The 12,542-nt window shown below is 42.1% G+C and overlaps 2 protein-coding genes across 4 annotated transcripts in view; both read right to left on the reverse strand.

Moving 5' to 3' along the window:
• Positions 1-12,542, reverse strand: part of LOC126942223 (zinc finger protein 724) — a 715,842-nt gene that overhangs the window by 487,271 nt on the left and 216,029 nt on the right. The window lies entirely within an intron of this gene.
• Positions 962-12,542, reverse strand: part of ZNF91 (zinc finger protein 91) — a 227,612-nt gene continuing 216,031 nt past the window's right edge. For 2 of the 3 annotated variants that reach the window (XM_050769481.1, XM_050769477.1), the window contains exon 5: positions 3,616-6,091. The gene's annotated coding sequence lies outside the window, so the exon portion shown is untranslated. Of the gene's footprint in view, positions 2,877-3,615; positions 6,092-12,542 lie in introns of those variants that run through there. The other variant, XM_050769479.1, reaches the window with a different exon arrangement.

Genomic DNA, 12,542 nt, shown 5'->3' on the forward strand with positions numbered 1-12,542 from the left:
TCCAGTTACCAACCTAGTACTATCTTCAGTAGAGAGGAGAGAATATAATGAAAGATTCTAGAAATTTAATTCCAAAATACTGTTTTCTGACAGAAACTTTTGAATATTTAAAACATATGTGACATTTCTGGGTCCTTAGCTGTACTATCCAATACTATTGAATTTAAAATTAGTGCTGGATATTGGATTTTAACATTTGTACAACAATGTTTAATGCCACTGAATTTCTAGAATTATCATTAATCTAGAGTGAAGGATACATATTAGCTCAAGAAAGGGGAAGGTTCCTGTTAATATAAAACATCTTGAAAATTTTCTTATCTATTCCAATAAACCTTCAAGTTTTTCTTAAAAGTATTAATCTAAAAATAATGTATGCAGAGCAAAACCTCCCAAAATCATTCCACAGAAGGAGAAAATAGAAGCCTTATGGTATATTAGAAAATCTGGGGGATATTTATTCTCACCAAGAGACCAGGTTTCTGTAGTTCTCTAACTTTGCATCTCTATACAAATTTCAATGAGCAGGATTCAGACATACCCACTCCTCCTGAGAGAATTCTATGGCCAAAGCCTTGAATGTTAACATTTCCTAAGAAAACCAAAACACCCACACATATTTAGCAAATGGCCATGGGTAGTACTGTTAATTTTACTCTAGGTGTTTGAGAGTTACGAGAGCTGCCTCTGTTTTACATGAGAGACTGGAATTATCCCATAAAATATTGTTAAATAGAGAAAGATTCTCTAATGTAGTTTTGTATTCTGAGGAAATAAAATGAAAAAAGATCCACAAACCAATGTAGGTACTATAGTTTTCTAAATAATACAGCATAAAATTTATGGCATAAACACAAGCATATACAGTTTTGAGTGCCATATTTACATTATACACAGTAAGTTCTGTCTAGTTCTCATATGGAGAAGTCACAGTAAGTTAGAAGGTACCTCTCAAATTTTAATGCATACATCAATGAACTGCAGATTTTGTTAAAATATGGATTCTAATTCAAGAGGTCTGGGACGAGATCTCAGTTACTGATTTGCTAACAAACTCACAAATGACATAAATGATTCTAACTTAAGGAAAATACTTTGTAAAACATCTAGTGATAGAACCTGGGTTTTATCCCCATGTATATGAGCAGTGAACGAAGATGACAGCCTTCATTTTCCAAAGCAAGATATAGACAAGAGAAACTATTAAGAAAAGGGATGTAAGAAAAATGGATGTGCTGTGGTCAAGAATAAGCTGAGGTAAACATCTGGCTCAGTATGACTCAGTGAGTTTGAGTGCAGGTACACAATTCTCATTATGTAACCTAGTTACATAAGCTCATACTTGGCTCTGAGCCGCTACTCTGTGTAAGGAGTACACAGACAGGTGGATAGGAGGGGAAGAGAGAGAGTAAAACTGCTGATCCTGTACATATGGCTCATGTCCAGGCTTCTGCCCAGAGAGATAATAAAGCCATATCAAAACTGCCTACAATTCCTTGAGTGTTTTTCCAGCAACCCACCACTCGCCCACTGACTTATGTCAGACCTCAGCTTGGGCTGCAACCTGACACTTGGCATGACTGGAGAGCTTTCAGATTAAATGTGATTGTTTATGTACATTAGTCAGAAAATCTCTCCAAAATACCTGTTAATAATACAGTTTTTAGAAAGTAATCTTAAAGTGACGAATTCCTTCAGAAAACACATTAACCAAGTGAATAAAATGAATTGGACAGATTGGCATCGGGTGCTGATACATATAGGAGGATGCAACATGACTTCTGTGAGATTACTGGCCAAAAACCATAAATTATTATTTTATGTATTTATTTATTTATTTTAAGATGGAGTCTCTCACTCTGTCACCCAGGCTGGAGTGCAGTGGCGTGATCCTGGCTCACTGCAAGCTCTGCCTCCCAGGTTCACATCATTCTTCTACCTCAGCCTCCTGAGTAGCTGGGACTACTGATGCCTGCCAACACGCCTGACTAATTTTTTGTATTTTTAGTAGAGACGAGGTTTCACCATATTGGCCAGGATGGTCTCAATCTCCTGACCTCGTGATCCACCCGCCTGGGCCTCCCAAAGTGCTGGGATTACAGACGTGAGTCACCACGCCCGACAAAAAACATAAATTATAATCTGAATCTAATCTTGAAAAACATGTTTTATGCAAAGTTCAAGCCACATATGATGCCCATGTTTTGTAATTTCTAGTAGTCTATTTAAATAATATCTCTTCAGCATTCTAGAAGGCACATTTCTTTGAATTAATTCCTTTACATACATATCTTTCTAAATTATTCCAGGCTATTAATTCCATTCTTTTCCAGTTGGAATTTTAAAATTATGTTCTTCAGAGAGCTGATGAAGCATTCAGATGGAACCTAAACGGTGCACTTTTCTCCCTCACTGATATCTGAGGACCCAGCAGCAACCCTAATAAGAATGTTTTATATCCCTGAAAGATTCTCTCGAAAGCTTAAGGGAATGAATAACTCCACCTTCCACAGGCTTAATCCCAAGGCACAAGGCCACCTGCACCAGCAGATTGAGTCAGCAAGACAGCAGAAGCAGGAAGAATTGGCCGGAAGACACATACCCCCGAAGATGGAGAGGGAGGCCATCTGGGTATGGCAGCTGGACAAACGAAGCTCCTCAGCCTCCAGTCGCCTCTCTGTGCATGCCCCTTGGTCACTGATCTCACCTACCAGTAAGTGTCCCGCGAGCCCAGTTAACAGGGAAAAATCAACACAGCCTCTCTTGGTTTCTCCGGTCCAAAAATCCAACGTTGGTCCAAGAAGGCTCTGGCATGTGCCAGGCATTTGCTGATCATCTGGTCTTAGGGGGATGCCTCTAAGCCATTCCATCCCGTCCTGGGAACAAAAAAGGTAGTAGTGACAATCGCTCCTTTTATCGTCTCCCTCCAGCTGCCCAGGACAGTACCCTTTTCCCTGTTCTCTCCAGCCTAACCCTGTTACGCGAAATTGCAAGTTTTCCATTCCAAAGTACAGCCTTGAAGGCTGCCTCATAAAAAACCTACAAACCTTAGGCCTCAGGCAAGATATCCGTGCCTTGTCTTGTTTTGCAATTCAATCTGGACACAATACGAATTGGATAATGGGTCCAAATGGCCCGCAAATGGAACACTAGACTTTACAATTTTAACTGACTTAATCAATTATTGCTGATGGCTGGAAAAATGAGGAGAAATTCCTTATATCCAGGTTTTTGCACTCAGATCACAACCCAATCTCTGCAGTTCTTGCTCACCTGTTCAAATCCTCCTCCTCTATTCTCGCCGCCCTGATCGCCTTCCTCCTCCCGACCCTACCTCTTCTTTGGATCCAGCAGACTGCCATCCACCCGTCTCAGCCCCTACCTCTCCCTCTCAACCATCTTCTTTCACCTCCAAGCCTCTTCTTTATCTTCTCAGCCACGATCTTCTCAGTCCCCATCTTCTCAGTGGCCATATTCCCAGCCACCATATTCCTAGTCAGCAGTATCCACTTCTTTTCCTACATCGTCCCCTCCTCATGACAATTCCAGTATTGCCTGTACCCATTAACCTACCCCACCACCCTCTCCTGAGGCTTGTAAACCCATCCCACCACCTTATACTCCTACCTATCCTCCCCTGCCTGTTAACTCAACCCCCCTTCCCCATTCAAACCCTCAGCAGGAACCACTTCCATGTTCCTCCTTCTCTCCCATCCATACTTGCTCAGGCACCATCTTTGGCCCATGCCCCATCCTTACTTCAGTGCTGGTGCTACAGTGCCCCCTTCAGGAAGTAGCAGAAACTGAACATACTGTTAGAGTTCATGTTCCCTTCTCCCTCACTGATCTCTCTCAAATTAACAAAAAGACTCAGTTCATTTTCAGAAGACCCTACCTCTTATATTGGAGAGCTTCAGTATCTCACCCAGTGTTATGAACTAACTTGGCATGACCTCTACATTATCCTCTCTGCCACCCTCTCCGCAGAAGACCAGGACCGTATATGGACCCTAGCTCAGGTGCATGCCAATACAATTCATAACCAGGCTCCTGCACAGCCTACTGGTGCAGAGGCGGTTCCCAACGAGGACCCCCACTGGGATTATCAAGACGTGGTCCCTGGATGCCACCATCGAGACAACATGATTGTGTGTCTCCTTGCAGGACTCAAAAAGGGTGCCCATAAAGTGGTAAACTATGAAAAACTTTCAGAAATCACCCAAGGTCATAACGAAAACCCAGCCCTTTTTCTCTCTTGTTTAACTGACACCACGAAAAAGTATACCAACCTAGACCCAGCTAGCCCAGAAGGAACCACTAAACCTTTCTCTCTATATACCGATGAATGGTGTGGAGTTGCAGTAGGTGTTCTAACCTAGTCTAAGAGACCCACCCTCCAGGTTGTTGCCTACCTCTCTAAATGGTTTGAAGCCACAGTTCTAGGATGGCCTGCCTGCCTCTGAACATTGGCAGCAGCTGCTGTCCTCACCCTTGAAAGCCTAAACTATCTCTCCAAGCCAACTTAACAGTTTATTCAACCCATAATGTCAAAGACATGCTAGCTCACCACAGTGTACTAGGTTTCACCTCTCCCCCATGGCTCCTCTAACTGTATGCTCTATTCATAGAAACTCCACACATCACCATGCTAACCAGCTCCCGTCTAAACTTGGCCATGCTCTTACCTGAAGCTACCACTGTCCAAGATCCTATACACTTCTGTGTCAACATGTTCAAACCTTTCTTATAGCTTTTCCAAACCTAACAGAGCAACCTCTTCCAGATGCCTTCTTTACTTGGTTTGTAGATGGCAGCTCCTTCCTACATCAAGGATGCCGGCATGCTGGCTATGCTATATTGTCACCCCCCCCCACACACACTATTCAAACTAATCCACTCTTCCTAGGTACCACCTCCCAAAAAGCTGAACTCATCACCCTCATTCGAGCTCTCACTCTAGCAGTCAGACAACAGATCAACATATATTCAAATTTTCATTATGCTTTCCACATAGTGCACTCACATTCATCCATCTGGAAAGAACAGGGTTTCCTAACTGCAAAAAACAAACAAACAAACAAACAACAACAACAACAACAAAAAACACTCCTGTCATAAATGACTCTCATCAGCAAGCTCCTTCAAGCCACTAGACTCCTGTAGAAAGCTGCCATCATTTATTGCAGGGGCCACTAAATGCCAGACAATCCTATATCAGCCAGAAATCTAGCAGATAGAGAAGCCAAACAAGTAGCCCTACAACCTGTGCAAGGCCACTTTCTGTGCCTGTCTTCGTTCTCTCCTCTTTACTCCCCAGAAGAAAAGGGGGACTACCAAGCCCCAAACTTTCAAAACCAAGGAACATTGTATGTCAAGGAAAGGCGCTTCATTCTTCTTCACAATCTCTATCCTCCAAAGCCTCCACAACTCTTTCCATGTCAATTACAAACCTCTCCTGCAACTTCTCCACCCTATCCTCACTTGTCTTCACCTTTCCAGCCATGTTTGAGAGATTACCCAGTCCTGCTCTATCTGCCAATCAGTATCACCCCACAGCTGCCTGTGGCCACCACCTTTTCCCACTCACTAAGCCCAGGGCCAGGTACCCAGGCAAGACTGACAAGTAGACTTTACTCACATGCTGCCCGATAAACAGCTCTGCAATCTTCTAGCCTTTGTCTGTACTTTCTCCAGGTGAGTAGCTTTCCCAACAACTTCAGAAGATGCAAATGTCATCACACAAACTCTCAACATGCACATAATTCTCCATTTTGGACTACCAACATTCATCCAGTCTGATAATGGGCCTGCCTTCCTCAGACAAAGTACCCAAGGTGTCTCTATATCCTTACTTATAAAATGAGTTCTCCACACACCCTACAGTTCTCAATCTTCAGGCAAAGTTGAAAAAAATTATCTCTGTTGTTAAAGCCCAACTCACCAAGCTGGCTCTAGAAACCCTCCAGTGGTGGACAAAAAAATCTCCCTTTTGCCCTCATGAGATTCTGCACAACACCAAAGGCACAGTCTTTATAGTCCCTTTGAAATTATGTTTGGCTGAATGTTGCAGGAAGTCAGGGACTGGCTGAAGCTGTGGCAGAAGAACATAAATTGTGAAGATTTCATGGACAATTACTAGTTCCCAAAATTAATACTTTTATAATTTCTTATGCCTGTCTTTATTGCAATCTCTGAATATAAATTGTGAAGATTTCATGAACATTTATCACTTCCCCAATCAATACTCTTATAATTTCCTATGCCTGTCTTTAATCTCTTAATCCTATCATCTTCATAAGCTGAGGATGTATGTTGCCTCAAGACCCTGTGATGATTGCATTAACTGTACAATTGTTTGTAAAACGTGCGTTTTACAAATGAGATCTGATTGTAAAACATGGGTGGTTGAACAATATGAAATCAGGGCACTCTGAGAAAGAACAGAATAACGGCAATTTTCAGGGAACAAGGAAAGATAACCATAAGGTCTGACTGCCTGCGGGGTTGGGCAGAATACAGTCATAGTTTTCTTCTCACAGAGAGCCAATGGAAGGACATGTGAATAGGGGAAATATCACTGATTTCTTTTCCCAGCAAGGAATATTAATAATTGATAACCCTGGGGAAGGAATGTATTCCCAGGGGTAGGCCTATAGACGACCGCTCTGGGAGTGTCTGTCTTATGTGGTCGAGAGAAGGGAAGAAATATGCCCTGGTCTCCTGCAGTGCCCTCAGACTTGCTTGGATTGGGAAATTCCAGCCTGGTGAATTCTAGTCAGACTGGTTATCTGCTTGTGAACTCTGTTTCCTGTTAAAATGTTTATCAAGACAATGCATGCCCAATGGGACATGGACCCTCATCAGTAATTCCAATTTTGCCCTTGCCTTGTGATCCTGCTCTCCCCTTTTGCCTTGTGATCTTTTACTGCCCTTTGAAGCATGTGATCTCTGTGACCCACTCCCTATTCGTACCCCCCCGCCTTTTGAAATCCCTAATAAAAACTTGTTGGTTTTGTGGCTCGGGGTTGCCATGATGGTCCTACCAATATGTGATGGCATCCCCGGAGGCCCAGCTGTAAAATTTCTCTCTTTGTACTCTTTCTCTTTATTTCTCAGACCGGCCGACACTTAAGGAAAATAGAAAAGAACCTACGTTGAAATATTGGGGGCTGGTTCTCCTGATAGCCAAATTTTGTCTTGAGGCCTCCACCCTTCCCAGATTCTGAGCCACTAGGGAATTACCTCCCCTCCTTAATCCAGACACAGTCTTTCTTTCATGAAGCAGCAAATGAGGCCATGCCCCTCCCTGTCAACACCTCCTTGTCCTTTCAACATAACTGTCTTGCAGGCACAGATGTGTTTATCTGCCAACCCAACCCTCACAAAAATCTACAACTGAAGTTGGCAGGCCCCTGCACTGTGATACTCAGCACGTTGACCGCAGTGAGAGTCCAAGGACTCCCCAGCTGGATTCATCGCACCAGGGTCAAGCTCATCCCCAAGGCTACTCCCTCCTCCAAAACATTAACAGTGGGAAACACTCTTGGAGTCCCTGCATGTAATAATAATTTAAAACAAACAAATAAAAAACAACCACGATCCTTAAAGGCAGGAGGAAGCCAAAGATGGCAACAGGATGAATGGCCTCCACAATGGATCATCAAATATTACTGTCCTGCCACTTGAGCTGAGGATAGTTCATGGGGTTATTGCACTCCCATATATATGTTAACTAGAATAATTAAGACTACAGGCAGTTTTAGAGATAATCACTAACCAAACCGCCTCAGCTCTGGAAATGTTCACAGAACAACAAAACCAAATGCATGCGGCTATTTATCAAAACAGGCTAGCACTAGACTACTTATTAGCAGAAGAAGGTGGAGTCTGTAGTAAGTTTAATATCGCTAATTGTTGTCTTAACATAGACGATAACAGAAAAGCAGTACTGGGAATCACTTCAAAAATCAGAAAAGTACCCATGTACCAGTCCGAACCTAGAAGGGGTGGGGCCCAACAAACCTTTTAGGAAGGTGGTTCTCTAATTTAGGAGAATTTAAAACGCTGGTAGGACCAGTAATCATCACCGCGTTCCTCCTGTTGCTCTCCCGTGTAATCCCACTAATGATAAAACCACTAAAACTCCTGTTGAAACTAGTTAGCCACCAGACAATCCAGACAATGCTCCTGCTACAACGACACAATGGGTATCAACCTGTCTCTCAAAAATACCCCAAAAATTAAGTTTTTATTTTTTGAAGGTACCCATTCCACTCCTATGTCATGCCTGAAGTAGTTACTGAGAAAGTTGTCCCTTTTTTCTATGACCAAATAGACAAGAATGAAAGATTCTCCCTGGGGTCTGAAAGCTTAAGGGAATGAATAACTTCTCCCTCCTCAGGCCCAGTTCCAAGGTGCAAGGCCACTTGTGCCAGCAGCATGCATCAGCAAGAGAGTAGAAGCAGGAAGAGATCTGGCCAGGAGACACATTCCCCCTTAAGATCGAGAGGGAGGTTGTCTGGTACTATGTAGCAGTCGCGTCAGACTGGGACACTTCCTGTTTACAGAGGACTATAAAACCCCTGCCCTGTCTTTACTTGGGGCTGAGGCCATTTTAGGTCTCAGCCCGCCTGCACCCAGGTCCTCATTAAAACAGTCTGTTCTTCACATTGCCTCATCTTGTCTGTTGGCGTGCTCTCAAGGTTCGAACCAATACAAGAGCCTTGCAATCCCCACCTGCCCAAGCTGATCTGTCAACAAAGAAAATACTTTCATGCCGGGCAGTGGCTCAAGCCTGTAATCCCAGTCCTTTGGGAGGCTGATGTGGATGGATCCCCTGAGGTCAAGAGTTTTGAGACCAGCCTGGCCAACATGGCGAAACCCCATCTCTACAAAAACACAAAAATTAGCTGGGCATGATGGTACACGCCGGTAATCCCAGCTACTCGGGAGGCTGAGGCAGGAGAATCGCTTGAATCCGAGAGGTGGAGGTTGCAGTGAGCCAAGATCGCGCCATTGCACTCCAGTACGGGTGACAGAGCAAAACTCCACCTCAAAAAAAGAAAAAAAAAAGAAAGAAAAGAAAATGTTTTCAATATTTCAGGGTATAAATTCAAGATGAGTATTATTTGTGATATATAAGAAGGCTGGATGGAGAGAATAAAGGCTCTGATAAATTGGGAAGAATTATTTTAAAGAGATCCTTTCACTGTCATGAGAAGAAAAGGGAAAAGGTAGTTGAAACAATCTTGTTAGGCAAAAGCATCAGAGGTAGAAATGTAAATGATTGCAATTCTAAATACATGAAATTCTAGAAGAAACTGTGAACACAGTTTTGACCTGGGACACTTATCTAAGAATCAACCATGTTTTCTCTCTTCTGTAATTCTTTCTCAGGTGAGATTACCTGAACAAATCACCACCTTCAGCTTGAGAATGTACCTTTAAAGGCATTAGGAACAGACCCTCTGAAGGAGGTAGACTGCTCCTACAGGACCCGGGAGACACCCCAAATACTGTGAGTGCCCCAACTGCAGAAGTGGGAACGGCAGACCCTCCTCTTCTGAACACACACCCCCATACAGGGTGCAGGAGGCAGCAGGGAGGCCCTAGGAGCTTGCTGAATCCCCAAGCAGCCCATTCCTGCCTGGCACCACAGGAATCCATCAGGAGGGAAAACAGAGGAGCAGGGCGTAAAACACCAAAGGGAGAAAGACTTCCCTAGCTGAACTTTGCAAGAATTTGAACAAGGCAAGAAGTCTCCTGGCCAGAACTCAGGGGGAGGCAAGAATCTGGCTTGCAGACTTCACAGGCTGGGAAAAACTAAAGCACTGTTCTTTCCCAGCTGGGAGGCAGGAAGCCTTACGCAATTTTCAAGCCCAACTTGCCCTCCACCTGGAAACAGACTCGGGGCTGTTGTGGGGGCAAAGTGAAATTGAGACCCACTCTTTGGTTTGCATGGGAGCTAAGTCGGGCTTGTGAGTGCCAGCTTTCCCCACTTCCCTGACATCCTGTATGACTGAGCAGAGACATCCATAATCCTCCTAGGTACAAAACTTTAGTGACCTTGGAATCTCACCTGCACCCCTCACAGCAGCCGCAGCAAGACCCGTCCAACAAGAGTCTGAACTAGACACATCTAGCACCTCTCGCACCCAATTATTCTTCCCTACTCAACCTGGTGGTGGTAGACAAAGAACATAATCTTGCACTGCAGTCTTGAAGACAGAGCAAGACTCTGTCTCAAGAAAAATAAAAATTAAAAAAAAATAATAAAAATTAAAATTAAAAAACCCCACAAAACACCAAACTATGCAGGCAATAAAGAGCATGATGAATGCAATGCTACCGCACATTTCAATATTAATATTGAATGTAAATGGGCTAAATGCTCCACTTGAAAGACACAGAACTGCAGAATGAATAAGAACTCACCAATCAACTATCTGCTTTCTTCACGAGACTCAGCTAACATAACACATAAGGACCCAAATAAACTTAAAGGGGTGGAAAAAGGCATTTCATGCAAATGGATACCAAAAGCAAGCAGGGGTATCTACTCTTATACCAGACAAAACAAACTTTAAAGTAACAGTGATTAAAAGAGACAAAGAGGGACATTATGTAATGGTAAATGGCCTGGTCCAACAGAAAAACATCACAATCCTAAACATGTATTCATCTAACACTGGAACACCCAAATTTATAAAACAATTACTAACAGACCTAAGAAACGAGATAGACAGCAACACCATAATAGTGGCAAACTTTGATACTCCACTGACAGCACTAGACAGGTCATCAAGACATAAAGTCAACAAAGAAACAATGGATTTAAACTATACCCAGGAACAAATGGACTTAACAGATACGTGCAAAACATTTTATCCAACAACTGCAGAACACACATTCTACTCAACAGTGCATGGAACTTTCTCCAAGATAGATCATAAGATAGGCCATAAAATGATCCTCAACAAATTTAAGAAAATTGAAATTATGTCAAGCACTCTCTCAGACCACAGTGGAATAAAATTGGAAATCAACTCCCACAGGAATCTTCAAAACCACGCAAATTCATGGAAATTAAATAACCTGCTCCTGAATGAGCACTGGGGCAAAAAACAAAATCAATATAGAAATTAAAAAATTCTTCAAACTGAGTGACAATAATGACACAATCTATCAAAACCTCTGGGATACAGCTAAGGTGATGCTAAGACGAAAATTCATAGCCCTAAATGCCTACATAAAAAAGTCTGAAAGCAAAAACGGACCATCTGAGGTCACACCTCAAGGAACTAGAGAAACAAGAACAAACCAAACCCAAACCCAACAGAAAAAAAGAAAATAACCAAGATCAGAACAGAACAAAATAAAATTGAAACAAAAAAATACAAAAGGTAAATGAAACAAAAAGCTGCTTATTTGAAAAGATCAATAAAATTGATAGACCATTAGCAAGATTAACCAAGAAAAGAGAGAAAATCCAAATAACCTCACTGAGAAATGAAACAGGAAACATTATAACTGACACCACTGAAATACAAAAAAATCATTCAAGGCTAGTATGAACACGTTTACACACATAAACTAGAAAACCTAGAAGAGATGAAAAAATTCCTGGAAAAATACAACCCTGCTAGCTTAAATCAGGAAGCATTAGACACCCTGAACAGACCAATAACAAGCAGTGAGATTAAAGTGGTTAATTTAAAAATTACCAACAAAAAAAGCCCAGGACCAGATGGATTCACAGCAGAATTCTACCAGATATTCAAATTAGTACCAATCCTCTTGACACTATTCCACAAGATAGAGAAAGGAGGACCCCTCCCTAATTCATTCTATGAGGTCAGCATCACCCTAATACCAAAACCAGGAAAAGATACAACCAAAAAAGAACACTACAGACCAATATCCTTGATAAATATTGATGCTAATATTCTTAACAAAACACTAGCTAACCATATCCAACAACATGTCAAAAAGATAATCCATCATGATCATGCTGATTTCATACCAGGTATGCAGGGATGGTTTAACACACACAAGTCAACAAATGTGATATACCACACAAATAGAATTGAAAACAAAAACCACATGCTCATTTGAATAGATGCAGAAAAACAATTTGACAAAATTTAGCATCACTTTATGATTAAACCCCTCAGTCAAGTTGGCATACCAGGGACACAGCTTAATGTAAAAATAAAAGCTATCTATGACAAACCCACAGCCAACATAATACTGAACAGAAAAAAGTTGAAACCATTTCCTTTGACAATGGGAACAAGACAAGGATGTCCACTCTCACCACTCCTCTTCAACAGAGCCATGGAAGTCCTAGTCAGAGCCATCAGACAAGAGGAAGAAATAAAGGGCATCCAAATCAGTAAACAGGAAGTCAAACTGTCCATTTGCTGATGATATGATTATTTACCTTGAAAACCGTAAGGACTCTTCCAGAAAGCTCCTAGAACTGAAAAACAATTCAGCAAAGTTTCTGGATACAAGATTAATGTACACAACTCAGTAGCTCT

Source organism: Macaca thibetana, chromosome 19, assembly GCF_024542745.1.
Source record: "Macaca thibetana thibetana isolate TM-01 chromosome 19, ASM2454274v1, whole genome shotgun sequence".
Taxonomy (NCBI): domain Eukaryota; kingdom Metazoa; phylum Chordata; class Mammalia; order Primates; family Cercopithecidae; genus Macaca; species Macaca thibetana.